Here is a 27,626-nt window from a genome sequence, read left to right on the forward strand (position 1 = left end):
GAAACTCAAGGAAAAAATTACAGTATTTAAGGAATGACTAGCTAGTTTAAGGGTTTCAAAAGTACACTATCACCCTCTGAAATAAAACTCATATATAAAAAATATGGCGGTTTCAGTTACATCCCTTTCAAAGACTGTTCTTTGAAGGCATGCTCAAGATTGTAGTCATTCTTACAAAATATTCTATCTATACTATCTTATTATCTAAGTTCTTTGAAATTTTGTTAACGCCCTAACATAATTCACATATGAAACCCACATGATTTTACTGAAATTGTGAGTTTTATTTTAACTAATTATGTTATTTTTGAAAACCTCGTACTGTTTCGTTTACATCATTAGACTTTTATTTTCCTGTCTGAAATGGTTTTATTTCCTTTTTTTTATTTAATGTGCCGATTATTAATTTAAGCCGAGGACAGTTTAGGAACAGGAAAGAAAGTCAGACTACGATTTAGAGTTAAGCCAAACAGAACTAAGACCAAGAATATGTTATTGCAGTTACTATTTCAAGGAGACGGCAAAGCACATGATAGCTCACTGCTCACATGTAGGGAAGACTTCTTGGAGGACTTTCTAAGAGAAATTTGCTCGTACTCACGTTACAATTCCCAAGTCCCTTAGGAAATATCTGAGCAATATCCATGTATCCTGTTCGCTTGAGATGAACTCAGGTCGAAATACCAAAATTTAGCAGTCTTCAACACTTGGCCACTAGTAGCCATTGTTCTTGCCCTTGTCGTTTCAGATGGCAAAACAGCTTAATACATTAGACGAATGGCTACACCTATGGGTTATTTAGCCGTATTATTTCCGTCAACCTTGCCTAGGTTGCACCACAAAGAGCAACTCAATTACACTCAGGCAAAAGGAGAAGTTCAGTCTCAGTTTTAATGCAGAACACCCTGGAGGACGTATCCCATAGTCTCCTAACCCTCTTTCCCATCACTAACCTTTCGAGGTGGCTTTTGCTTCAACAATATTGTAAGTTCCCTCATGTTGCAAAGACAGGTCCAATCTTATGGAATTTGACCTTCAGTAGCATTTACCTATTACCTTGCCTGAGCACACACAACTTATAGCTGTGAAGATGATGTTGCCTTCATAGGTGAGAGAAATCCAGAAACAAGCTGAAGATACATGGAACTCAAACCTATCAGAAAATCTATGGCCTCTACAGTATCTTAAAACTGACAATCTCAGAAGGCAAATCAAAGAATTCCTTATAATTCCAAAAATGCAAATCAAGAGCAACATTAGTCCAGCAATAGCAGGATCAAACCATGAAAGAATTAAAATATCTAGGCCCTATATGAGATCAACGATTGACTTGGATTCTTCATTAAGCAGCTTAAGAAACAAACTAGCCACATTGTGCAAAAGCTACGGCTGTCCCAAGGAAACACTTGGAGAGTGGGTTCTCACATTCAAAAGAGTATTTATTCAACTATCATAGAAAAAATGATTACATATGCTGCAGCAATCTGAGCCCAACCAATTCAAGAGAGGTAAGTAAAACATCTTCTCGGCATCCAGTGCCCATTTATGCTAAGCATCACAAGGGCATTTCGCACAACAGCGACTACATCGGTTGCTTTACATATTCGTGTTAAGAAAAAAGCAGTAATCCAATCAGCATTTCATCTCCGCACTCGGCACAAGCTTCTTACATGGGTGGCATTATCCAAACAGTTATGAAATGCCTGCCTATGGCAATGTTACATGTTCACCCAGCAGTTAAGAAGCAAGGTGTAAACATACATCTGCATTATCATAACTGCTCCAGCAACAACACTCGATTATATGCACAGCTGGCTAACGTATAGAAGACGAAGTTGGGCCAGCGTAAATTCTTTAGCATGAAGAAGAAACCTGTGGAAGCAGGGACAAGCGATAACAACGTCGTGTTTTAGACAGAAGCAGTAGCAATTTCCTATCTAGTACCTCACTGAGCAAAATCTACAGGACATCACCATCCACACAGATAGCATGTCGGTACTGCTAATATTACCTTAATGGTAACTAGCGTCTTACCATCTGCTCATTGACCACAGAACACCACCTTAAAATCCGCGGTAACAATATACAAGGCCTTCTGTAAGTTTATGGTAAAACAACGTCATCTGGTTGCAAGGATTGTCCCCATTATCGACAAGCTTGCAAAACTCGTAGCCGATTTAAGCATCGTTTTATATATTTTTTTAATAATAGGAAAAATGCATAATTTAATAATAATGCCTAAAGTAAGGATTAAGTATTCGCTCTGTTTCTAGAAGCTTAACTTTCCGTACTGCTACTGCATTTGGATATCCTGCAATATACATTTGTAAAATTCTCTAGCTTGTAAAGTGTTGTCTTTGTAAAGTGTATTTGTACTGTGCACTCTTGTAAGTGCATGCTTTGCTGTAATATAACTTGAGCCTCGATTGATGCCTCATATTTGAGTATTTGAAATAATGTAATAATTATGTAAATTACGTAATTGTGTCCTAATGGCAACAATATCTTACAATATTATATAATGTATAGTTCGACCGTGTCAAATGAAACCTTGGCTGGCATTCGTCAAGAAGGAGTGTTAATTACATGCCGCAGGATGAGGAGGTCACATGAGAGTTCGCTCTTCTCCAGAAAGAGGTTAGTTTATTACCGATGGAGGGAAAATCTCTGTGTCATCAAGCGATACTGTCGTCATTGAGTTTCGTTCCTTTACATCACATTAGCAGAAATAAACGTCAAGATTCGCACTGATGTGCAACAACATTGGAAACCAAAAAGTTGAATATTTTTATTTTCGTAACCCCTGAATTTAACGTAAAGAGGCATATTTTACTGCTTACTTTTAAAAATACCTAAAAGTAATGGAACTTCATTTTTAGCAGAAATATTTTTTCTGCAGCGAAAAAAAAAAAAAAAGAAAGAAAGAAAGAAAAGAAAAGAAAAGAAAAAAAAAGAAAAAGTCAACAGATATCTACCCCAAACGGGATCTTCCCTGATCGTAGTTTACTTAGCATGATGTTTGCCAGATTATTTTTGCAAGAATTACTTTCGTTCTTTTTTTTTTTTTTTTTTTTTTTTTTTTCTAAAATTAATTTGATTTTTTACCCTCACTTCAATGATGCATATATATTTCGCCCATAAATTGAAAAAAGTATAATAATTATTTATTATAATATAATTATTATGATTAATGAAATAACTACAATAATCATTCATTTTCATTATTATAATTATTTACTAAAAATGTTCTTTTCTTTAAAGTATATTAATGTACATATATTTTAGTTCAAATGTAAAAAATATACATAATAAGCATTTATAAGGTATTTCTACCGCGTTCCTAGCGTGCCTTCGTGGTGTAGTGGTTCTGCACGCTGGGCCGGTATTCCAGAAATCCGTGGTTCGATTCCCGGCGAAGGCTGTTGCTAATTTTTCACCTTGTCTGCCTCCAAAAAATACCTAATGTCTCTACACATTAATTATAGTATTATTGTAATAATTATTTATCATTGCAAACTTATAATCAGTTATGTAATAATAATTATTATGTTAGAATATATAATATACTAACATAATGTTATAATAATTATTATGTTAGAATTGACTATAATGAAAATTATATCGTAAAATACAATAATTAAGTAATTATAATAACAATTATTGTACAATAATAGACACTTATTACACTTTATAACATAATTGTGTATATACAACAAAATTAAGCTTTAAAAACACTTATATTTTCACCAATATATAAATGTACAAAATTAAACACAATGTAATCAAAGAGATAATTACAAATAATGATCAGCATATTATCTTAGATTACTTAGAGTTACGCCAGTTAATGTTAGATACGCCAGGACACGAAACAATACCATCTAACCTTTTGGTAGAATGATGTATTCTCCGTCTCCCGTCATCTGTCAACTACCTGCAAAGACCTCTCCAAACATTCACAGCTTCTCTGGAACACGAATCCAAGCTCAAGACTATGGCAACCGGCTCTTCTGCCATTATGACAACAGCATGCTATAACCAAAATTACTATGATGGCTAAAAAAGCGTTTTGATTTTTTACTGCATTTGATTAAAACCGTCTAATTAGAAAAGTGTTTCACTGTTCTGCTTTCATAATTAACCCAGTTTCTGTTTTCCTTTATTTCTACTCTCGGTAAAACACAAAGCAAAAGAATTGAAGAAACTGCTATGAAAGGCAAAAAGCTCTTTTAACTTCCTTTGTTTATTCTCCGTTATTTATACTACGATCTTATAGGCATGGTTAGAATTTGGTTAGCCTAGCAAAAGAGGATTCAGTCCTCACGATGCTTATCTCAATATTAGCCATTACCAGACCCCAGCCATTACCAGTTTTGTCTGAAAACATACTTTTTTTCCTCCATTATTTTTGCAGCGTCCGAAAAACTCAAGCTAGATCGATAAAGCAGTGTTGGTGCTATCATCCATAAATGTTTCAGAGTATCTGAAAATGTCGAGATTTTATTTTCACTCTAATACTTCTTATTTTGTTTATTAAAAATGAAAAAAAATATTTCATCATTTTGAATATCTGATAAATTTTCCGTAGCTAAAGACCTAGTTCATCTTCAAATATTGATAAATATTCTTTGTAAGAAACCTCGTGGTATATTTCTATGATTAAAATTTAAATTACTCAGTCTTTTACAGGATTACTGATTAGCATATTTATGTCCTTAAAACCTAAATTATTTATTTTCTTACAACATTAATAAAATAATTTGGTTTCGGTTGAGTTGATGGCAAACACACTAGAGTTATCTGCCTAAGGAGAGGAATGCCTTCGTGAATGACATTCTAAGAGAAATTAGCTCTCATTCACGTTATACATGGGGAAAACCACGAAAACCGCCATGCAGCCAGCCCGTTCGCCTAAATATTCGAACCCAGGTCGGAACTACCAGTGTTCTGCGATTTTTTCGCTCCGCCGCTGGTGGGTAAGTTATTTCACAGTATGATACATGCTTGCTGTATGAAAGCGACTGCATTTTTTCCCCTTAAAATATAAATGGTTTAGTTTTGAGAAGCAAATGTATGTCATAAAACCAATGAAAAATTATACTTATAGTTACTGTATATGTTGTAACATAAATTTTCTATTTCAGACTAGTACATATTAACAAGTGCAGCCAACTTTCGACTGAGAGGTCCACGGTTTACCTAAAGCCATGGTTACGCCAAGGACAGTTTCAAAATAAAAAAAAGGGCAATAACCCATATTAACAGAAAAGTACTGCTTGCAATTTTTTTAATTATTTTATTTTGGAACAGTTTTCTCTGGAGAATAAATTCACGTGATTATGTAATCAGTATTCGAAACAAAATGAACACACTGCAATAAATGTCAATAGAAATGAAGAAGCTATAGTGACCATTAAGGTACAATATTTACCAGAAACCTTGAATAATATCGTTGAGTTCAAAAACTTGCATATAACAGACGATTTGGCCCTTTTCTTTATTAATTCTTCTGAAAATCGAGAGAATAAAATTATGCGAAACAATTTAATTTCCGAAGACGTGGTTACAGTGAGAACACAATAAATGAAAACTAGTCATAAATATTCTATAAGCAACAATCACAATTTTATTTCTTTAAAAAAAAATCTGATGTGAGCACTATATGAATTCCTTGCATGGCCTATTAAAACATACACATTTTTGCTGCATTTCATTTAAACGTATTTACGAGAAAAACATAAAAAAACTAAGTATAGTTAAAGCAGTTAAAAAATTTTCACAATTAAAATTAGAGCAAAAAACAAGCAATTCGGCCATCGGGCAAGAAGGTTGATTTTTCGGTGCACAAAAATGAAAGTTTCCTGTTTGTCCCACTCGGCAAAACGACACTGAAGGCGCAGAAACTGACTTAATTCACTATTGTATTGAGTTTCAAATGTAAACAAATGGCAGCTCGTTAAGTTTAACTCGCCACTACACTAAAACTTTTAAATTGTTGATAATTCTACAATTATCGCACGCACATCAATTAAAAGCATTAAATCATTAATCGAAACATAAAAATCACATAATTCAATCCTTTTTAAAGCAAGAAATGCATAATTTACCAGCATATAAAAATGTAAAAACGAAGCTCACCGAGTCAGGTAACAGAGTGGTAATATATATACATGTGATTGGTGCAGCCGATAGCAGCGAAAATGGGAAGTGCACAACTACATATTATCGCAATCCCATATACAAAATTTCAACTTTCTTGAATTATGCGAGATACATACATACATACGTGCGTACGTAGAGACTTCAAGAAAACATTTCTTCCGAATCCATATTAAATCCATTTTACAATCCGTTTCGGCAAAAAACAGTCCTTTATTATTGCCCGTACGTACAGTTGTCATGTAAAAATAGTCAAATAATGTCAAGAGGGTCTAAATGGATATTTTCGTTAAAATATGACTCTCGAAATTTTTCGAGATTACAATACTTCCTTTATTTCGTACCAGGAAGTAAGAAATCTATATTTCAATAAGAAAGCATTGTAATGTTAGCATACAATATCTAATAAGGTATCCTCATTTCTACTTCATTGTCACTTGAATCTCGCCTGCTCTTACTGTTGTCTCTACTACTCCTTAACCTCAGTTCCTCCATAAATAATTAGAGAGGAGATGAACGTGCATCTGATTCCGCGAAATCGTAAACTGAATAGACCGTTCGTGTTTGCATTTCTGTGATGGCTCGATTTTTCAATCAAACTGGCTTAACAGCTAGAACGGAAAAGTTCAGCATGACTTTCGCAGGTAGTATGCGAGATTTATCTTTGTTAGAAAGCACAGACAATCATTGTGAGGATTAATCCATTTTAAAATCTACGGAAGTTCGTTCTCTGAACGCAATGAAAAAGGGGAAAACTATGCTAAAACGTTAGAATGGAAAATAAGCTAGAAATTACGGTAATTTTAATAGACAGTTTTATTTTAAGTTGATGATTTGAGATAATAATTTAGAGGGCTGGCTATTAGTGACAGTCATTTGAAAATTTTATTACTTTTTCATCCTTTCACAGTAAACAAATGAAAGTTTTGTCAAGACTCAGTTAAAAAAATCCGGTTGATATGTCCCAAGTTAACTAGAGTTCACTGCGTCTATAATGTCTGTATTAAACCGTTCTAAAATACTTCAGAATTATTATGAATGTTCTAATATAATGCTTATAGGGAGCCCCATGATTTTTAGTCTTATATAACAATAAACATTATGATATATTAAAAAAGTTTTTATTTTTAGTATATTTTATCAAATCTGTGTAATTAAAGAGGTTTTCTGTAAACGTTTATTTCTAGAAGTCATTACATTTTTGTTGTTACTTTGTTCGCTATATGTTTAAATGCAAGCCAAAAAACAATTATAAAAACTCCTATCAAGTGGTGAAAGCTTTTTAGACTACAATATTTATCTTTCAAGCTTTACACAAGAAAAACTTTACCTTCATATTTAGATTTAGGTTAACTTAGCAAAAGAGGCTCCGCTTACTTAGGACGCTTATCTCAATATTAGCTATTGCCAGGTACTCATTCCTGATTAAAAATATCTCGCGAGGGAAGAAACGATAACAGGTTTAGTCTGAAAATATATTTTTTATGCGTCCATTATTCTTGCAGCGTCACAAAAACTCCCCCAAACTCCCCCCGGCTAGATCGATAAAGAAGATTTTTCTGATACTATCCATAAAAGTTTTGAAGTATCTTCAGATTTAAGGTCTTCTCTCCTTCACCGGCCCCCAAACAATGTGACACTTTTTATTTTGTATAATAAAAGTAATCCATCCACATTTTGAAGATATTATTAATTTTGCATAGCTAAAAATTTGTTTATTGTTGTATTCCTACAAGATTAGTCACAAATGTTGTTTCGCAGTCTGATAAACATTCACCATAAAAATTAATGTAAGCCCTAAAAACTGTATTTGGATTTAGAATGAGAGAAAAATGCAGTCTTATTTTACCGTACATTTTGAATATCCTGTATTAGTTTCGAAGCCGATCAGATATACGTCCCTCTTTTTCAGGAGCGAAAATGTTTTATTTTAACTGATCTACGTCATGAGAAATTTATCCATAAATTTTTCTCAGTTCGTATATTGGATTTTCTCGAAACTCTCAAGTTTCTCAAAATTTATCTTCTTAAGTTAATGATATTAATTCCAATGTAAATTCTTTCATCAATTTTAAAATTCTTTATCGCGTTTCGTACCTATTTTGTTCGACAGATGGCACTAAGTTCCATTGATCTTTGCTATGGCTGTTGCTTTCAATGTAGAATGTTGTCGCTCCTCACCCATTTGTAAAATGTTTTGCTCCTCAAAAAAATTAACCTATGCCTGATCGCCATCGAAATCGATGGGGTTTCATTCAAAATCTAAGCCTGATTGTTTTATAAATTTTAAATTATACACTGACGTGTTTCTTTTTAAAAAATCAATTTGAATCTCTTTTAGTACAACACAACACGCGCCAAAGTATTTTCTGCAGAAAAATATATGCTCCAGTGTTGCTCATTGACACCTTAAACAAATGCGTTATCCTTACAACAGTGTTCTTATTTCTAAAGTAAGCATTATGAATAAAGTGTTGATGAAAGGTGTTATGCTACTTCTTTGCTTGATCTTTATTGCCTTCTTTACTTTTAAAAGCAGCTAAACTAAGAGCTATATGCGTTATGTTTAGAAAACTTTATCTGAGTCGAAATGAGCTGATATGAAATTACATTTTCTTGCTGTAAATATCAAGTTGGTGTGGACTATATCTTTTAGATAAAACTGTTTGGCGTGCGTTGTTCTATATTAGAAAATATTACTTAATTTAGATAGTATCATAAAGTAATGTATGTACGGAATCTGTGGTGAAGAATACAAAGCTACATATTTTATAATATGGATGTAACATGACTTACCGTATTTTTCAGCATATAAGTCAACATTTTTAACCAAAACATGATTTTTTAAAATATTAAATCTAATTCACGTTCCAGATATAAGCTACTATATTGACTTCTACTTACACTGAGTAACCAAACTAATAATTATATTGGATTATTAGCCACTCGGCAAAAAGACAATGATGCTGGTACACGAACTGACTGAATTCACTATTCTATTAACAGTTTCAAAAGTAAACAAATGACGGCCTCGTTAGGCTTTATCAATTAAACAACTATTGAAATGTTGACAATCCCACAACTATGGCATGCAGATGAAATAAAAGAATACAAACCTTAAGCGGAACGCAAGAACAATATAATTTAATCACTTTTAAAACAAAAAATGGACAATTTACCAACACATAAGAATAAAAAACTGAGCTCACCCAGCCGGGTAACAGAGTGGGTATAAATATATATATATTATTATTATTATTATTATTATTATTATTATTATAAGGGCACAGCCCTGATCCTCCTAGCCAGCACAAGCCGGCCGTATGATCAATATATATATATATATATATATATATATATATATATCAAGCAAAGCAGTAATAACAATTTTGGTCAAGAAAACATCTTGCGCAATATGCTGCAAAATAAGTAAAAAATAAAAATTGTAGAAAGCTCGCCTAAAAGTTACCAAGAGCTGCTGCTCCAAAAGGTTAAAGACGTTTTTAAAAATTAATACACATGAAAAGCAAATCATTAGACATGTAAAACATAAATACAATAAAATTAAATAACAGAAAAAGTTAAAAAGTAAGCGGAAAATGGTAAATTAGCCCAATTCGACATCCAAACAGGCTTTTCAAGGGAAATTTCAATTATTTGAACGTCGAATCAAGCTAACCCCATTACGCGTTTCGCCGAAACAGACAATTGAAACTTTTTCGCTAAAAAATTTTTTGACAAAGTGTCCTGGAAATTTTAATAGTCTCAATTCTCTGTTCCAATTTCCCGACGCGTCCGCTCAGAAAGACACATTAAGGTGTTAAAATATGTAAATCAAAATCAAACTTTCTAAATCTAGTCTAAAATTAAAATCAAAACGAAAATAAATAGCGATGAGCTATTAGTCCTAAAAATACAAATATATTCGGGCTGGGCCTGCAAGCTTAAAGATTAACAATTTAATTTTTAAAAACTGTAGATTTTATGAAACTGTAAGAAAACTTGTAGTTAATAATCAATATAAAAAATAAAATTGAGAAAAGAACAACTCAGTGGGTCTTGCTAAGACCAAGAAAAAGTTGTAACAAAAGAAACAAAAAACTGACCTTTGGCGATGTAAAGCTGTCCCTCTGGAAACATGCAGAAAAATGGCTGCTAAATTCAAGCGTCTTATTTTTGGATGACGTAGGTAGGGGGGAGCGAAGAGTTGTGGGCGTTTAGCCAATGCGAAGTGATTTTCGTTATCTGTAACTCGTCTCCTATTATCGAAGGGGGCCGGAAACCTCGGGAACCGTGTGAAGAGCTCAAAAAATGGCGCTTGGCTTGTAGAAGGATGGAAAAAATTTTTTCGAAGTGAAAATGGCAAATTCAGCTAAAACTATAAAAACTTGGCCATTAAAGCATGAGAAAAAGGAAAAAACAGTAATTTGTTAAAAAAGTCGTAATTCTTCAAGCTAGCGGGCGATCAAGCTACTATGAAAAATGAAAAAAGCCCGATTTGTTAATAAAAGCAGTAAAATTGGCCAGTAAAGAAATTTAAATTTAAAAATATGTACATAATAGTATTTAAGATTAAAGTGCCAAAATTTTTTAGGAGGAAAGAGAATGAATAAACAAGAATTTTCTGTACATTTTTACAATAGATTCTCTGAATTAGTCATCCTTCTTAAACCGTCCGTAGCTTTAGGTATAAAAAATCATTATCTAACCCAAAAAATCTATAATTAGGTAAGGTTAATGCCAGCTTTGGTCAGGGAATTTTTAATTATTTTATGTGGTATTTGGTTACTTTTTAAAATAGTTACGAAGTATAGTATTTCTTCTTGTAAGTGATCCGCAGTATTGCAAATTCTTTTCATTCTAAGTAGCTGTGAATAAATTGTGTTGATTATTACTCTTTTGGAAATATTTGAATTCCAGTTAGTGAGTTTAAGTGTGGAAAAATTAAATTCTCTCCTTTTATCGTAAACTTTAATAAAACGATAATCAATAATATGTAAATCAAGGTAGACTATATCATGCTGTTCTGTATTGGTTTTATTAAGTTTTAAGCAAGCAGGGTAGATATTAGCGTTTTCTATTTTGTTGTAGTTATTAAATGCTATGACATCATCAATATATCTATAGATGTGTTGGAAAAAGAGACTTTCTTCCGTTCTGAGTGAACGTACAAAGGTTAGTTCTTTAGTGAACAGGAATAATTCACAAACTGAAGTTGAAAAATTCCCGCCCATAGGTATTCCCTGAACTTGTTTATAGATGTAATTGTCAAACTGAATAAAATTATTGAAGAGAACGCTGGTAAGGAATAGCTGCCATTTTTCGTTGCTGAGAATGGTAGAAATTTGTGGAAATAAATCTGGAAGAGCAAGTAAACTTGTAAAAATTTCTTCGAGTGGTAGAGATGTATAAAGGTTTTCAAAGTCGTAGCATTGGATATGTTCTATTTGAAGGGAATTTAGAGTTTTAATAACTTGTTCATTACTAGAGATCATCCAGTTGCAATGCAAACCTTTAAAATCATAGTTATTGATTAGTTCACGAATCATACGAAGTTTTTGCGCAATGAGTATATATATATATTCGTTTAGTGCGGCCGATTGCAACCAAAAGGCAGGTGCACAACCAAAAAGGCAAAACTACTCGTTTTGGAGTTATGTGAGATACATACATGCGTCAAGATGAAAAGCTCTTCCGAATCCATTTTACAATCCGTTTTGTAAAAATGAGTCCTTTATTCTGTCCGTACGTACAGATGTCACGCATAAAACATCGTTCAAATAGATTCGAAAGCGTTCAAAATGGAAATTTTTGGTTTAAATATGATAGTCGAAATGTTTTGCAATTACGGTATTTCCTTTATTTCGTACAACGACGTAAATGGGATAAAAATAATTTATAACAATATATATAAAACAGGAATTAAGGGATGAGAGGAATTTTATCTGTTTCGTCTAACACCAGTTATTCTCATTTAGCATTACTTTGTACTAGAATTTGCGTGTTTGTACACATATCTAGTGGGTAAATGAGTTATGCCCTTAGATTTATTTTAGGTGTCCGCCGAAAACATCGCGACAAAAATATCGTGGACGAAAACAACGCAAGGCGAAAACGTCGTGGTACAAAACATCATGGGAGAAAAGAGGCAAAGAGAAAAAACATCGCAATTCTAAAATATCGTCGTCGAAAATAAAGCGGTTCAAAAACTTAGCAGTTTAAAAACGTCGTCGTCGAAAATATCGTGGTTAAAAATAAAGTACCTACAAATCATCTCATGACGATAACATCGCACACATGTGTTTTTCAGGTTTTATAAGCTGTAAATCCATTTTCGCATAATTATTTAGGAAAGCAAGAAGAAAAGATGGATATTTTTACTTTTATATTTCATACTTTACAATGAGCTAGTAAATTTTTGCTGAAAAAGTAAGCAGGAAACTTAAGAGTTTAAAAATTTAAAATGCGTAGAAAATTAATGCAACTTAATTAGAAAACTGATTAACTTAAATTAATGAAACTTAAAAGAAGTTTAAATTTACATGATTAATTAACAAAGCTTATTAACAAATTAATCTTTTTTATAAAGTTTTACTCATAAATTTTCATTTCTTTACTCATAATAATTCATTATTTTACTCGTAATTTGAAAAATACAGCCTAAAAATGCTTCGAAAAAGGAAGATAAATAACTGCATGAGGGTACGTCTGTAAAAATTGCTTAGTTAATTATCAGATTATTTTCTTTTGCGTTTGTTAATCTGGTATTGTTTTGGAGGAAATTGTATCTTGTTTTGTTTCCGTTTATTCTTAAAGTGTCGTTAACATTTCTTTAGCTTCCAAATCTTTATGCGAATATGCATTTACAACTTATTAAACCGAAAAAGGGCATGTTTGCGATGATATCGTCATGTTATGATTTGTAGGAGCTTTATTTTTTACCTCGATATTTTCGACGACGATGTTTTTAAACTGCGAAGTTTTTGAACAGCTTTATTTTCAACCATGATACTTTGTACCACGATGTTTTAGGAACTGCGATATATTCTCTTTTGCTTTCTTTTCTCCCACGATGTTTTGTACCACGACGTTTTCTCCGCGACGTTTTCGGTTGTAACCCTATTTTAAGTATTATTTTTGATTGCCATATTTTTAATCTTTTTTGATACGTGATTTCCCCACTCTAATTTCCCTGAGATTTTACAATTATGAAGTTAGTTAAATTTCGCATACTTTATATCATTTTACAATTTCTGTGATATTTGTAGGAAGCATAACTAGCCTTTGTTTGCTGTCACACGGCTTGTGCCTAATATGATCGCATGGTTAAAAAATGTAGAGTCGGAGCTTCACCCTAAAATAGAACTACTCTCAAATTCCTTTCAACCTCCTGAGTTTGTAGTAGAAGCGGGATAAAAATTCTTCTTGCAAGCTTAAGTGTTATACTAATTTATGCATAATGACGTCTCAAAAGGAGAAATTCATGGAGATCAGCTCCATAAATCTTGATGGTCATTCTACTGACCTTGCTCGTAATATTCACTTAATAGTTGTTAGTGACCAAATGAGCCACGGACAATAAGTCACACGATAGAATTGTATACCAAATAATTCCCGCCACACTTTTCCCCCAATACCCAATTAGAAATACAAACACATAGTACTTACTTTTGCACCTCCTCCTTTGTATTTAAAACGCAGAATAACGCTTGAGAACTTAAAGCGAGCTAAATCTATCTAATTTGCAGTAATGCTGTATATTTTTCCAATCAAAACAACCGTATTCAGGATTATTATGGATTTTTATTCATTAGTTATTAGTTCTAAGAGAAAATAAAATAATTTTCTATGTCATGCCTGCCCATTCTCTGAAGTTTTCTTCTAGTTACTTCATAACTATTCCATAAGTAATTGTATTACACGTGAAAAATGAAATATTAATTATTAACTGCAGCAAAAACTTTAAAACTTGAAGATAAAGAATCTGGCATATTAATGACAGCTTTGAAAAAATAGGATGAAAAACGTAACACAAATTTCGTTTAAAATAAACTTGTCGACAGATAAGAAAAGTTTAATTACATTGCTGCCACAATGATAAAATGTAGAAAGCTGCCATGATACGAAAATAAGTACGATCATCAAATCCTGAGGGTGAGTTAAATGCCAATTAGTCAAATGTTTAAAATTTTTTAGCTTCCTTAACTCTTTCACAGCGAAGTCGACAGAAACGGGCGAGTATTCAGACATCGTCAGGTCGCTCAAAAGTATGCGCCCATTTTCTACCTGGTGCTTTTGCCCATCACATTAGTGCTTGGCTCATTGGTTCGGGAGCTGTTAAATGATATGTCAGTTATTCTTTTGAAGTGACTAAAAGTACCTGTGCTATTTGAATGCATCTTCCCTCTCCTTTGTTTAGCTTCAATGTTTAGATATTAATGCTCGCAGTTGCAATACTGTTCTAAGTAGAAACTAAGTGGTGAGTAAAGTATGAAATCCTAAGTAATGGGTGACACTGCACAAAGATCCCCAAGAAAGAAGTAATTGCTTCACTTAAGTACGTTATTTTTAACGCAGTAGCATTCTACTTGACATTGGGGAAGAAAATCCATTCCAACAAAAATTCGTATATACGGGCATTTCAGATCTTTGAAAAAAAGCATATTTTGGCCCCTACCGATGAGACACAGTTAAGGGTGCAAAATTTTACGGCCAATAATGCATAAGCTTATGCATGCTATTTTAAAGCTCATTCATGCTTAATGTTAATGCCTAAAATTCCTCAAACTATTTTTGGAAGTAGAATATCCCTCTTGCAACCCCCCAAAATCTGCTACTTTACTTCATATTTTTCTGCAGTCGATTTCTACAGTTTCTTCAGAAGGTCATTTTTATGTTAATTTGTGTTCCATCTCCTTTCCCAGAGACATAATAATGCCCGCCTTTCAGAGTTACATAAAAGGAAAATATAAGGGTTTTAGTTTATAAAGTGGCGCCTAATAACAAAGCAAGCGATATTATAACTGTTGTTTGCAAGCTAAAAAGAAAAGAATTGAAAACATCTTTTTTCCTTTGACTTTTTAGTAGAAAGTGGAATTCTTTTTTCCTAATTCTAACATTTCAAAAAAAGTGAAACTGACTTTTTTTCCTATCTCTGACTTCAAGAGAACGTCCCGGATAAGAATCAGAGAAATTTAAGTTTTATTAGTCCAAAGGGATTTGAATCCCGAAGGACTATTAGTTTCGTTTTGGCATTTTGCGTCGGACTCATAAATGTCGGTTCACTTTTCAAACTGTTGCCACAAAATGTTAGAGTCCTGCATTATATTTGAAGAAATTAAATAATGAAAAATCTGCATAAATGTATGTATATTTCTCGTATTGTGATAAAACAACGGTACATAGAGTCATCGAATTTTGAATAACGTAATCCTCCAACGAATATGAGCATGTGGAAGACCAAATTTGAAATTTGAAATTTGTTTTATGATCGATTTCCTATTTTTTAAAACTTTGACGAATTTTTGATTAACAAACTCAAGGATTTCAAAGCGAGCAATGGCAACGTTGTGCAGAAAAAACATTTTTATCTCCGGCGCGTGAGTCTCTGTATCGGAAATTCTAAAGATATGCTCGTTTTAAAACTATTTTGCGATATTGCTGTTGCACTGGATCTTATGGTTTAAGTGCGAGGAACATGATATTTAATAAAGAAAGGTAACACACAAAATGTTAAAAAACGCCCCTTCGGACGTAATTTAAAATCTGAAACATTTCAGATTTTGTTTTTTATTATTTTTTGTTATTTTATTTTATATATTTTTAATTTACATCAAACATCATGAGGAATCAAAACTTACATCAGAATACTATTGAATTAGTTCTTTTTATATTTTACCATTTAAACTGCTATATAAATTTACTTACTGGCCTCTCTTTCTACGATTCACTGTGATTCTTCACATACAAGTTTAGATTGTGTCTGTAGAAACTGGTTTTAATAAATAAACGTCTTATCTCTTGAATTATTATACACTTTTCTTGGATTTTGTCACGTTTCTTGGCTCTTCATTTCATCGTAATAGTTACTTTTAATAAAGCACCAACACATTACGATATATCTGAATAAAGGTACTTCAGGGCTTTGTTAGATTTAGATTCAAAATCCTTTTTAGATTGCTAAATAATTTAATAATATTTTTTGTTCATTGGCTGTTAACTACGTCTTGCCAAAACAAAATGTATTCATTTTATGATGATGTTTCATGAGAGGAATCACACCATTCAATGATTGGAAATAAATAAACTTAACCGTTACAGTGAAAAAGGCACCGGCTTATGAAAACTTATATAACTTATTGCCCTTTTCGTTTATGGCCTTTATTTTTCTATAGAATATTCATTCAGGTTTTAGTTTAAGCGCACAAGGATAAAGAATATGGAATTATATTAATAACTCAATCGAGAAGCAAGAGATACACACCAAACTAAAACATAAAATTAGGCAAAGCAACAACCTGGCGTTGTGTAATTAAAATCTACACCAAACATAAGCAAGAGATACACACCAAACTAAAACATAAAATTAGGCAAAGCAACAACCTGGCGTTGTGTAATTAAAATCTACACCAAACATAAGCAAGAGATACACACCAAACTAAAACATAAAATTAGGCAAAGCAACAACCTGGCGTTGTGTAATTAAAATCTACACCAAACATAAGATTGTCGCTTTGGTTAGTTTAGCTGAATATATAATATTTAATACTGCCAATGATATTATAATAAACCCACAAAATATGATTCATAATCTGTGATGATTATTGCCTATTTCCAGTTGGCAAGAATTGCGTATAAATTTTAAAGTAATTTTAGGGAGCTTAAATTTCTTAAAATTTATTGGTACTATGCTTATGCTTTATTAATATGTATTTACTAATTTCGTGCTTTATAATAAATAGCCATTACAAATTTCGCATAACTTCATTATGCTCAAACTTTATTAAACTTGAATAAAATATCAAAAGCAATGTACAAAAATAAAAAAATAATAAATAAAATGTCAGAAACACATAAGGGGAAAAGAACCCTCGAAACTCAAGGTAAGAAAAAAACATCCGAAGGACCCCGCAGATCTAATTTAAAAATTAAAAGCCTATTTTCATCGTAGGCGCATTAGAATTTAACTTCAATCTTTATTCAAGTCTCTGTGCTAATCCAAAATGGGCATTCACGTGGATGGCTGAATATCATTACCAGTCCAGCGATTAAAGTGACCGATGCAAATGTTCTTCAGGAGTAATTTGAATTCTATCTACATTCATGTTTACCGTGTTATAAAATATTTAATTAACTACCCTCTTCACTGCAGCAGCGGCACAGCTACAGGGGGCAGAGCAAACAATTTGCCCCAAGCGGCACGTTTTTTGGCGAGGCCGTGTTTCCCATAGGAAATATAATTTTATGAATTCATTACACTCTAAAACAATAGTCTCAAACTCAGATTGCATGCACTTCATTACACTCTAAAACAGTAGTCTCAAACACGATCAGAAAATGCTGACGGGCCAGGCTTTTTTTTTTTTAGCAAAATGAAAAGTGTTATTAACAAAATAAAAGATATTTTAAACAAATTTTTAATTTCGCTTACTAAATATTTATCAAAACATACATAAACAATAACATTAACATCGCAAAATATTTATATTTATTTTCTATCTGAGCTCTAAGGTTTGATATTTGGAAGCAATTTTTGTTTGTTACACTTCGTAATTAAAATATAGTGACAGCTAAATATCAAATTCTTAGACTGACATTTTTTTCAAATGATTCTAACATGTTTAATTAATCTTTAACTAACTTACTTTAATTTAATAATGGTAACCTAGACTCTTTCTCTTATTCATTAAATTTTCCTTCGACACATAAATAAAAATGCGTATGTTTGTATGTAAATAGTTTTAAACTTCTTTATTGCTTACTATATAGCTTGATATTTGATGTTATATCGATTCTGATAAAGTTTGTAACCTTAAAGAGAAATTGTTAGAAATGAACTGGAATTGTAGATGCTTGTCGGTCAGTCTGGCTGTTTTTTCATTAATTTTCAGCTGCGAAAAAAGGCTATCTACATATGCGTATTCCTAAGCAAAGCGATTATTCTTAATGCAAAAATTCGTGATTGATATATAAATAAATATAAGGCAAAAAATTCACGATTGATATATTTGTCACAAGTAAGAATAAAAGTTGATAAAATCTACATCTTCAAATATTTGAATAAGATATAGACCCACTGTAAATTAATGAGCTCATTTATAAATTTTCTGGTGCGTTATCTATGTTCCTTGTTAATGTTAATTAAAATTAATGATGTAAACTCCGACTTCAAATAACTAGAATTTTGTATTATTTGCATAATCATATTTGCGACAAATATATAATTGAAATGTATTCGCAGCCGCTAGTTTGAGGCCATTGCTCTAAAATACGGTATCCTAAACGTAGTTCTATTTATTGTAACACTACTAATAATTTTTCTCCAAGTTGTTGTAAGTGCCACTTGATGAGAGAGTAATTTTTCTAAACAAAAATCTATTAAGAAATAACCAAGATCTTTAATTAAGAAGCTTTGGTTTAAGAACTCTCACTGCACTGTCTGCAGAACAACGTTTGAAACAATGAAACAAACTTCTAGAATGTTACCCATTATTTTGTTAACAGAAAAATGAGCATTTCAGAGTTCTGGAATTAAAGTTTTATTTCAAAAATAGAGAGGTGGCAAATGTATTGCTTCGTTCGGCAAAAGTCCTACCACGTTGCCAGTAAGGCAAACAAAACTTTTATTCCAGAATACGGTTTTGCATATAATAATTCTTTGATAATTTATTTTAAAACAAGCGTTAGTTTCAATTTTTGTTAAAACTTTTATACTCCTACTCTCGGGATAAATATTACAAATTTCTACTTTTAAAATATAGGTTATTAGTAATTTATTTTCTACTTGAGATAGATTATGAACGATTAACTTTAAAGAAATAAATAGTTTCAGCATTTTCAGGAATTATAATTTATAATAGCATGACTAAGCTATATACATGGTTAGAATGTGTTGAGATTTACATGGCTAAGTAACAAATGTCCTGAGCATTGCCCTTTTATAACGCAACAGATATAAATGCAATAACCAAGTTCCAAATACGTCTCAGCATCTTCATGTCAACAGTCGCAGCAGGTGTTCTGATGAGTTATTTAAGATCCATCAAGTGAAAGAAAGAAACAGAAACTCGTTCTTTGATGTAGCGCCATAAGGAGTAATCATATGCTGTTAAACAGACTTCTCGGTTCAAACATGCCTAAGCATGTTCTTGTCTGGTCTGGTTTGGTTTAGATGATTATGACAAAGCATCGAGAGCTATCTGCCTAAGGGAAGGAATGCCTTCGTTGAGGACTTCTAAGGGAAACTGGCTCGTTTCACATTGGGAAAACCACCAAAACGCCTATGCAGCCAGACTGTTCTTGGAATTCGAACCTCGGACCGAAATACCAGTGCTCAGCTCGACCGCTGGTGGGCCTTGTTCTTGTCTGTTGAAGGTAAATTATTAGACACAATCTTTTGTGAAATTTCACGTTCCTTACTTGCCTATGTTGTTCATTCCTTCACACTATATGTATATGTCCCGCGAACACAAAACACTATTTCTTCGATATGGGTTAACGCAACCTGTCTGTAAATTTGGCAGGTTTGCAAAACTGTGATGGAGAAAAGTAGCCCCCAATGTGCTGAGATCCAAAATATGCATTTATATATCTGAATACATATTACTACATTGATTATATATTACTACATTTATAAATTTGAACTTTGAAACAGATTCACTAGTTTAAAAAAAATCTGAAAGGTTTCAGATTTTAAATTACGTTCAAAGGGGCATTTTTTTAACGTTTTGTATGTTACCTTTATTTATTAAATATCATAATTCTTTGCACTTAAACCATAAAATTCAGTTCAATAGCAATGTCAAAAAATAATTTTAAAATGAGCATACCTTTAGAATTTCTGATTCACAGTTCCGCTCGTTATAAATAAAAAGGTCGTTTTTTCCGTAGAGTGTTGCCATTGCTCGCTTTTAAATCGTTGACTTTGTTTCTCAAAAATTCGTTTAAGTTTTACAAAATATGAAATCGATAATAAAACAAATTCTAAATTTCAAATTTGATCTTCCCCAAGACCACATTCGCAGCAGGATTACGTCATTCAAAATTCGATGGCTCTAGGTACCGTTGTTTTATCACACTGTGAGAAATAGACATACTGCAGATGATACATTTATGCAGATGTTTCATTATTTAATTTCTTCAAATATAATGCAGGGCTCTAACATTTGGTGGCAACAGTTTGAAAAGTGAAACGGACATTTATAATGATTCAACGCAAAATCGCAAAACGAAAACAATAGCCCTTCAAGGACAAAGCCCCTTTGGATGAAAAATTCCAACTTTTGATAGAATATTGCATTTCTTAGCAAAGCGTCTATGCAATTACAAATGAGACAGTAAATACTCTTACTCCCCATGCTAGCTGTTTTTTTTCTGTCACAGTTTCACCAAATCTATGTCAATCGTCCAATTTACTAGTAAGTTTCTTTTCTTAAGGAGAAAATGTAAATACACATATGAATGGCCACTCGGGACATTTCCTTTTTACAGATAACCCATTTCTTCAAATGCGTTGTTCTAGTCGTAGGTAGATTGCCTTGCGAGTGATTGTTTACAATATCGTGTTCTAAAACGAACTGCATAACAGTAACAGAATCTATATTGGCATATTGAAGCACAAAAATCTTTTTCTCCTGGATTAGCAGCTTTATTGCTTGACTGTCATCAATGTGATGCTTTCTTCATACAAACAATGTTTATGAATGTCTTAAACGGGAGGACTTCCTCTACAAAACGAAACCAACCTTTCCAATTCGTATGCATTTAATGTTGCCCAGTGAATTCCTGTTTAACCGAGGAGGAGCTTCAACCGAATCTTGTCTGTTTGTGATAGCCACTGAAGAAGGAATAGAAGGAGAGGCTCTAGCCGCTTTCTTTTGTTCAACTGGTTCGACGCAGTGACGCAAGTTTGCGTATATTAATCCTGCCATTTATTTAGCACTGGAAACTATTTAAACTAAAATAATACCTCAATGTCTGAAACACTTCGTACTGCTCCATAAATTTCAATAGATTTGTTCTTGAATATATAAAAAATATTTAAGTTATGGATTTTTTTCTTATTGATCATGACAGTCGCATTTTAATAGCTAGTTTAACTCATGAATGTTTTTAAAAGCAATTATAAAGTTTCTTCAATCAACCTTATTATGCCCACCAGTACCGAGCGGTAATGTCGATAAATACTGGTAGTTCGGTCCGGGGCTTAAATCCCAGAAAACGGCTATCTGTATGGAAGTTTTCGTGATTTTTTTCATGTGTAATAGGGATACAAGCCATTTCCCTTAAAATGTCCTCCGTGAAGGCATCAGACCCTTTAGGCAGACAGCCTGAGAGTGTTTTCACGTAATCAAATAAACCAAACCAATTACCTAAATACATTTCACGTATTTTTTTTTCTTTACTGTCTTAGAAAACTACTCAAATTTTTAAACGATTTATGTAACAAAAGTCAAACTGCGTAAGAAACATAATTTTTAGTTCCATTATGTTTCATTTGTGCTTTCCTTGCATTTTTTTTTATATTTATTTATTTTGGATAATTTTCTTCCAGTTTGCTTCTATACTTTTCCATTAAAATCTAATAGACATATAATTATTCGTCTACTTCAAACATATGTACAAAGGACTTTTTCAACTGTGTATCGCGTTATTTTTAAATTCTAAAGAAGCTGTCAAACTAGCATGTAAACAAAATAACCAAGGATGTAAACAAAACAGGCACACTTTCTTAAACTAACAAAAGCTCGAAATCACTGCGTCAGCGGTGGAAGAGACACGTTAAAGGCGTGTCTCTCTTTTCTCTCCTCTGTAGTATTATGTAATCTCTGTAATTTTATGTGTAACTGGGCTTTTTGACTTAAACATTTATTTAATTTCATATTATAAAGTTCTTTTATTCCCACTTCTTTATCATACGGTGTTAAATTCAAGACAATTATTTCTGTTTCTAAACCAAGAACCATGACAATTAGAAAAAAAAAAAAAAAAACAGTGGAAATGATGGAACAGCATTTTAAGTTCGTGTAAAATATTCCGCTCAAATATCAGTTTTCAAAGAAATGAATTGTCCTGCATTTTCAAAAAATAAACTCGATTTTTTATGGAAGGAAATTATGTACAGGAGCATGCAGTTGTTAAATAAGGAATTAGTTGATGCATAAACTCGATGTCCTGCATTTTCAAAAAATAAAATAAAATAAAAGTCACCTCATTATTTAATATTAGGCAAAAAAATGCAATTTTAGTCAGATTTTGAGGAAAATAATGTCGATTTTGAAGGCGATCAGATATAGCTCCCTAATTTTCAGAATCAATCCATTTTGACAAAGGTGAGAGGAGCGACAACCGTTTTATATATGCAAATCAATAAGCGGAGCAAAGTTATAAAGAATGAAGTGCCACTTGTCGACAGAAATTGTAATAAAATGTGAATGCAATGAAATATGTAGACACAGAGCTATTAGAATTTATGAAGCGTTGGGAAGAATTAATTGGATTGGGATTAATACTCTTAATTAATAAAGATAAAAATTTGTGAATGTCAATGGATTCAATGAAATCCAATACCTCCACTGAATAATCTTTACCAATAATTCACAGAATCATAACTGATTTTATACCCAACAGCAATTAGCTATGAGCGACTTTGCTGATATATATCAAACCATATTGCCAAGATATGGTATAAATTCCACATGAATCGCAAGAACAATTATAATGCATCAACTAATTCCTTATTTAACAACTGCATGCTCCTGTACATAATTTCCTTCCATAAAAAAATGCCTTTTAAGTTACGATCATTAAAAAAAATGCAGTTTACTTCGTTAAAATAAAATAAAGACTTCAACCAAATGTGCTTCTAAGCAGCTTAACCGTAATTCCACTTGCCACCTCTTCTTGTTTATTTCTCTCATTTTTCCCCCTCGCTTTCGACTTAATTACTAATTGCTCACTAAAGAAATGTTTTAGTAACAGGCGCTTTTAAGAGACAAGGAGAAAGCTTGTCGGATACTTAATCTTTTATGCAGTCTTATTTTTTCCCCAAACATAGAACACGAAATAAAGAGTTTTAAGAAATTCCTCTTATATGCCAGGGAATTTAATTAAATTTTATAAGGTCACTTGACTTGGGGGCATATATCTCAACATAATATGGCGATGATTACTATCTACTTCCTTATTCTACAAAATTTGGCCACCCGCCTTTGCATTACACTGCATAATGTAACAGCCAAAGGGTATTACCAATTCAGTTACCGACGTCGATTTGAATACTGATGTTCACGGGCCACATATTCACTGAATGAATGAAAGAACGAAGAGGGAGACGTCTCAGACTGCTGAATTAAAAGTTAATTGGGGAAATTGGTTACACGAAAAGGACTGGGATTGTGTTAAATTTTTGATTAGCGTGACTCGAAAGGAAATAATCAAACAATGGTTTTGATATTGCATATGGCAGTCATTCCGAAACGAATTGGTTTCCAGTATAAATTTAAATTACTTGCATTGCATTTGGCAACAGTGAACTAATTTCTTATCATATTGTTACACATGAAGTCACAGACGAAAAAGTAATTTAACCATAACCACCATGATTACACACAAAATCAGAAAATTGGAAATCGCACCCTTTTGTTATGGCACTCAACTTTCAATTAACCAGGGGCGAATTAAGACTTATTACGCCCTGGCTGCATGGGCGGTCTCCCCATGTGTATGTGGATACGAGCTAGTTTCCCTCAGGAAAACAGCCACGAAGACATCTTTCCTCTTAGGAAAATAAACCAAACCCTCTTTCATTATTTGGAAGTGTGTTTTTATTTTGAAAACTAATTTAATATATTTGACCATAAGCTATTATTCTCCTTAGTGCTGGAAAATACAGCTGAATAACCTAAAGCAGATTAAATAAATTTACGGAAAAACTAGTTATTTCCATTTTCTGCCCTAGTAAATGTGATTACTTTTTACAAATGTAATTTAGCTGAAACAAACATTTTCGTTAAATTAAACACTTTTACTACGACGGTAACTCAATACTAATTTAACCCAAGTGACCAAATGAACTCATTCTCCAGATTATACCCTTTGCAAGTACAAGTATATTATTAGTACCATCTTTTTGTCAATTACATAATGAAAAATTCTCTAGCCTGTGTTTTCGTAACTGACTTCAAGTGGTGGTTTTTGAATGAATCATTCACATCATTACCGTTATTATACTGGTTAATCATGAGTTGATTGTGAGAAAAAATTCGCTAAGTTTTTAAAAGTATCTAACGATACTTTTAAAAACTATTGACACAAAAATTCACTTATTCTAAGTATTACATTTTTAATAACTACAATTCGGTTTTTCGAAATATTATATTTTCTTAATAATTAAGAGATAAAAGTTCCCTTATTCAAACTTGTGTATTCTCCTAATAATCAAGAGATAAAAATTTACTTATTATAAAAATAACAGTAATAAATTCTCTAATTATAGTAAAAATTTAAATTATAAACATCAAAATACATTGGTTTTTATTTTTTAATAATTCCTTTAAAAAATTAACTTATTCCGATGGTTAGTTTATTAATAATTATAAGCTATAAATTCGCTTATTCTAGTCATGAAATTCTCTTTATAATTATGAGAGAAAATTTTTGTTTTTCCCAGCTATTACATTAATAATTATGCGAAACAAATTCGCTTATTGAACGCTTAAATGATCAAATTTCTTCATTACAACTCTTTACAAGATAAAAACTCTCTCATTCGAAATATTACATTACCTTAATACATACGACGAAAAAAGTTAGTTAATTCCAACTGCTACATTTTCTTATAAAATGAGAGTTTAAAAATTCGCATTTTCCATTCATTACATTTTTTTAAACAAGACAAAAGCATTCGAATTTTTTCAACCATTACATTTTCTTAATAATTCCGAGATAAATATTGGCTTATAGAATCATAATATCTTCTTCATACTTATGAGATTATCGTAACTATTTTTTATCTTAATAAATACCAGATGAAAATTACTCACCTTTACACATTCACAGTTTCGGGCTTCTACGCTTTTACTAATCTCTGCAAGCTCGGAGACTGTTCTTTTGTGTCTTCTTTTGCCACAGAAAACGACACTGTTACACTAACAGTTCTGCTTTGGCGAAATATTTTCCTTCCTGGAAATTTTTCTCGTTTTAGACTGCTGAAAGAAGTGAGTACTTGGCTGTTGGACTTCACTAGAATTGCTAGACACAGTGACCCATTGAGAAATGTATTAAAGATTAATACAAAGGTATGAATGACTCATTTTACATTTTGCATTAGATAATTTTATATCACACTAAATGGCAGCAGGAACTACTTCAATTTTCAATTGTCATCTATTAAATTCACGATAATATAAAATTTTCTACTGAAAATGAACATTAAATTAAAAAGAGATATGTAAATATCAATGCTGTATCTCTTTGTGTTTTAATGAAATTATATAAATACATAAAAATTAGGGGTTGCTATTAAACTCCTTCCTATGTTTCCGTTTTCATACTAACACGAAATATAATACTTCCCTGCAAATTCACCATATGAATGACTGCGTTGTAAATATTAGCGAAGCACTCTTTTTCATCTATCTTTAAAAAACTTCATCGCGTGCGCCAGTGCGTTACAAATAATAAACGTATTAAACTCTTTAAGACTGCAATATGAAATCTTCTAAATAATATAAATTTCTACTTTCGTAAGATATAGTAACAAATCGTTTTTCACCAATATTTTTGGTGGAAATTTATCTGTGATAAAAGGTTGTCAATGAATGCATGAAGAATAAGACTAACTACTTGCAATATTTATGATATATTTAATATTAATTATTTCTAGTAGTGTCTTTACACTAAAATAAAATATAATTCACCTGAACTACATCAATTTTCAGTTGTTCACCTTCACGTGGAAAATATATTTCACCTGAGAACTAACTATGTTTAGTAAATAACTCTTGCGATAATATAAACTGTTGGTATATAAATATACCAACAGTCGTTTCAAAATTCTCGAGGAGCGTACGTATTTGATATTAATCAATGTCGCTCTCTTAATTAAATCATCAGATCACATTAGTAATGTCATTACCAAACAGAAAGCATATTTAAAAAATAAAAGTTATCACGCAGTGTTTTGACTGTGTGAATTATAATTTTGTATTGCAAATGAAAACTTTTATTACAAATTCACGACTAGAATGCAATTTCATTTTAGCGCAAGCGGAAAATTATCTCCTATTTTGTGCACCGTACCGTAAAATAAAGTAGTTCAAAATACCAATGTGGTTTGTTTCCTGATATGCAATTTTTTTTAAATCTAAACCGTATTTTTTCTTTCAATTTTTAGTAATTTTTCTTTTCAGGAATAAAAAATCTCTTCAACCTTCAAGTTAATAGAAACAGTTGGTAATTTTGTACAGCAGTAGCATCTAAGAAATCTTTTCGAAATGCCGATTGGATTTATTCTAACAATGCAAAGAAATTTCGTTTCGAAGTCCAAACCATATTCTTTCTTTTCTTTCAGTTTTTTAAATATGTGTTTTAAAGAATGCATTTCATTTCCCTCTGCTTTATTGCAAAATGAATAATAAAAAAAAAGTTTTCCCACAGCAGCACATTTTCAGTTTCTGTCGTTCAAAATTTTTTAATCCAACTAAATCTAAATTTGCTGTAAATTCATGCGACAGCATATATCTATCTAATTCTGTTAAATGCTCACTTTCACTCCATAAAGTCACTTATCTCAGGGGCGCGCTTTATTTTGCAGATACTTGCCAGGAACAGAAGCGCAAAATAAATGCAACTAAGCTGATTGGTTGTTCCCAAACGGACCACATTTGAACGCATCAAAAGATTAAGAAAGAGGAGACGGAGAGAAACAGAGAATCCACGCAAGCTTCGGCAACCACATGGTTAAATTCTCCAAACACAAACCAAGTAGCTCTGTCGTGTAAAAGGCAGGTGGTGGCTGCCTATAATATTTGGCTACTTATCGCTCTCGCGACCACAGCTCGAGGTTAGTAACTGAAACGACGAATAAACTATCTGACAGTCGCATATTCACAAAGCTTACAGACCTTTCCTCCACGGTTTGCTCTCATTGGTCGAAATGGGAAAACACAGGGTTACAAAATTTTGCGCTTGGCGACTTTTATTTCCTAGCCTTCGCTGTTTGTTTAAATTGTTATTGGGAAGAGCGT

At 32.2% G+C, this 27,626-nt stretch overlaps 1 protein-coding gene across 3 annotated transcripts in view; it reads right to left on the bottom strand.

The window, feature by feature from the left end:
- The window catches only part of LOC146996733 (regulator of G protein signaling 7-binding protein A-like), a 329,695-nt gene extending 302,337 nt beyond the window's left edge, over positions 1–27,358 (bottom strand). Inside the window, exons 1-2 of one of the 3 annotated variants that reach the window (XM_085818265.1) lie at positions 25,422–27,356; positions 5,432–5,509 (exon numbers count right to left, since the gene is read on the bottom strand). The gene's annotated coding sequence lies outside the window, so the exon portion shown is untranslated. Of the gene's footprint in view, positions 1–5,431; positions 5,510–25,421 lie in introns of all 3 variants that reach the window. The other 2 variants (XM_085818264.1, XM_085818266.1) reach the window with 2 other exon arrangements.
- Between the last annotated feature and the right edge of the window lie 268 nt (positions 27,359–27,626).

Source organism: Stegodyphus dumicola, chromosome 6 (assembly GCF_044657685.1).
Source record: "Stegodyphus dumicola isolate Sdum_Otavi_A_Nest chromosome 6, ASM4465768v1".
NCBI classification, from domain to species: domain Eukaryota; kingdom Metazoa; phylum Arthropoda; class Arachnida; order Araneae; family Eresidae; genus Stegodyphus; species Stegodyphus dumicola.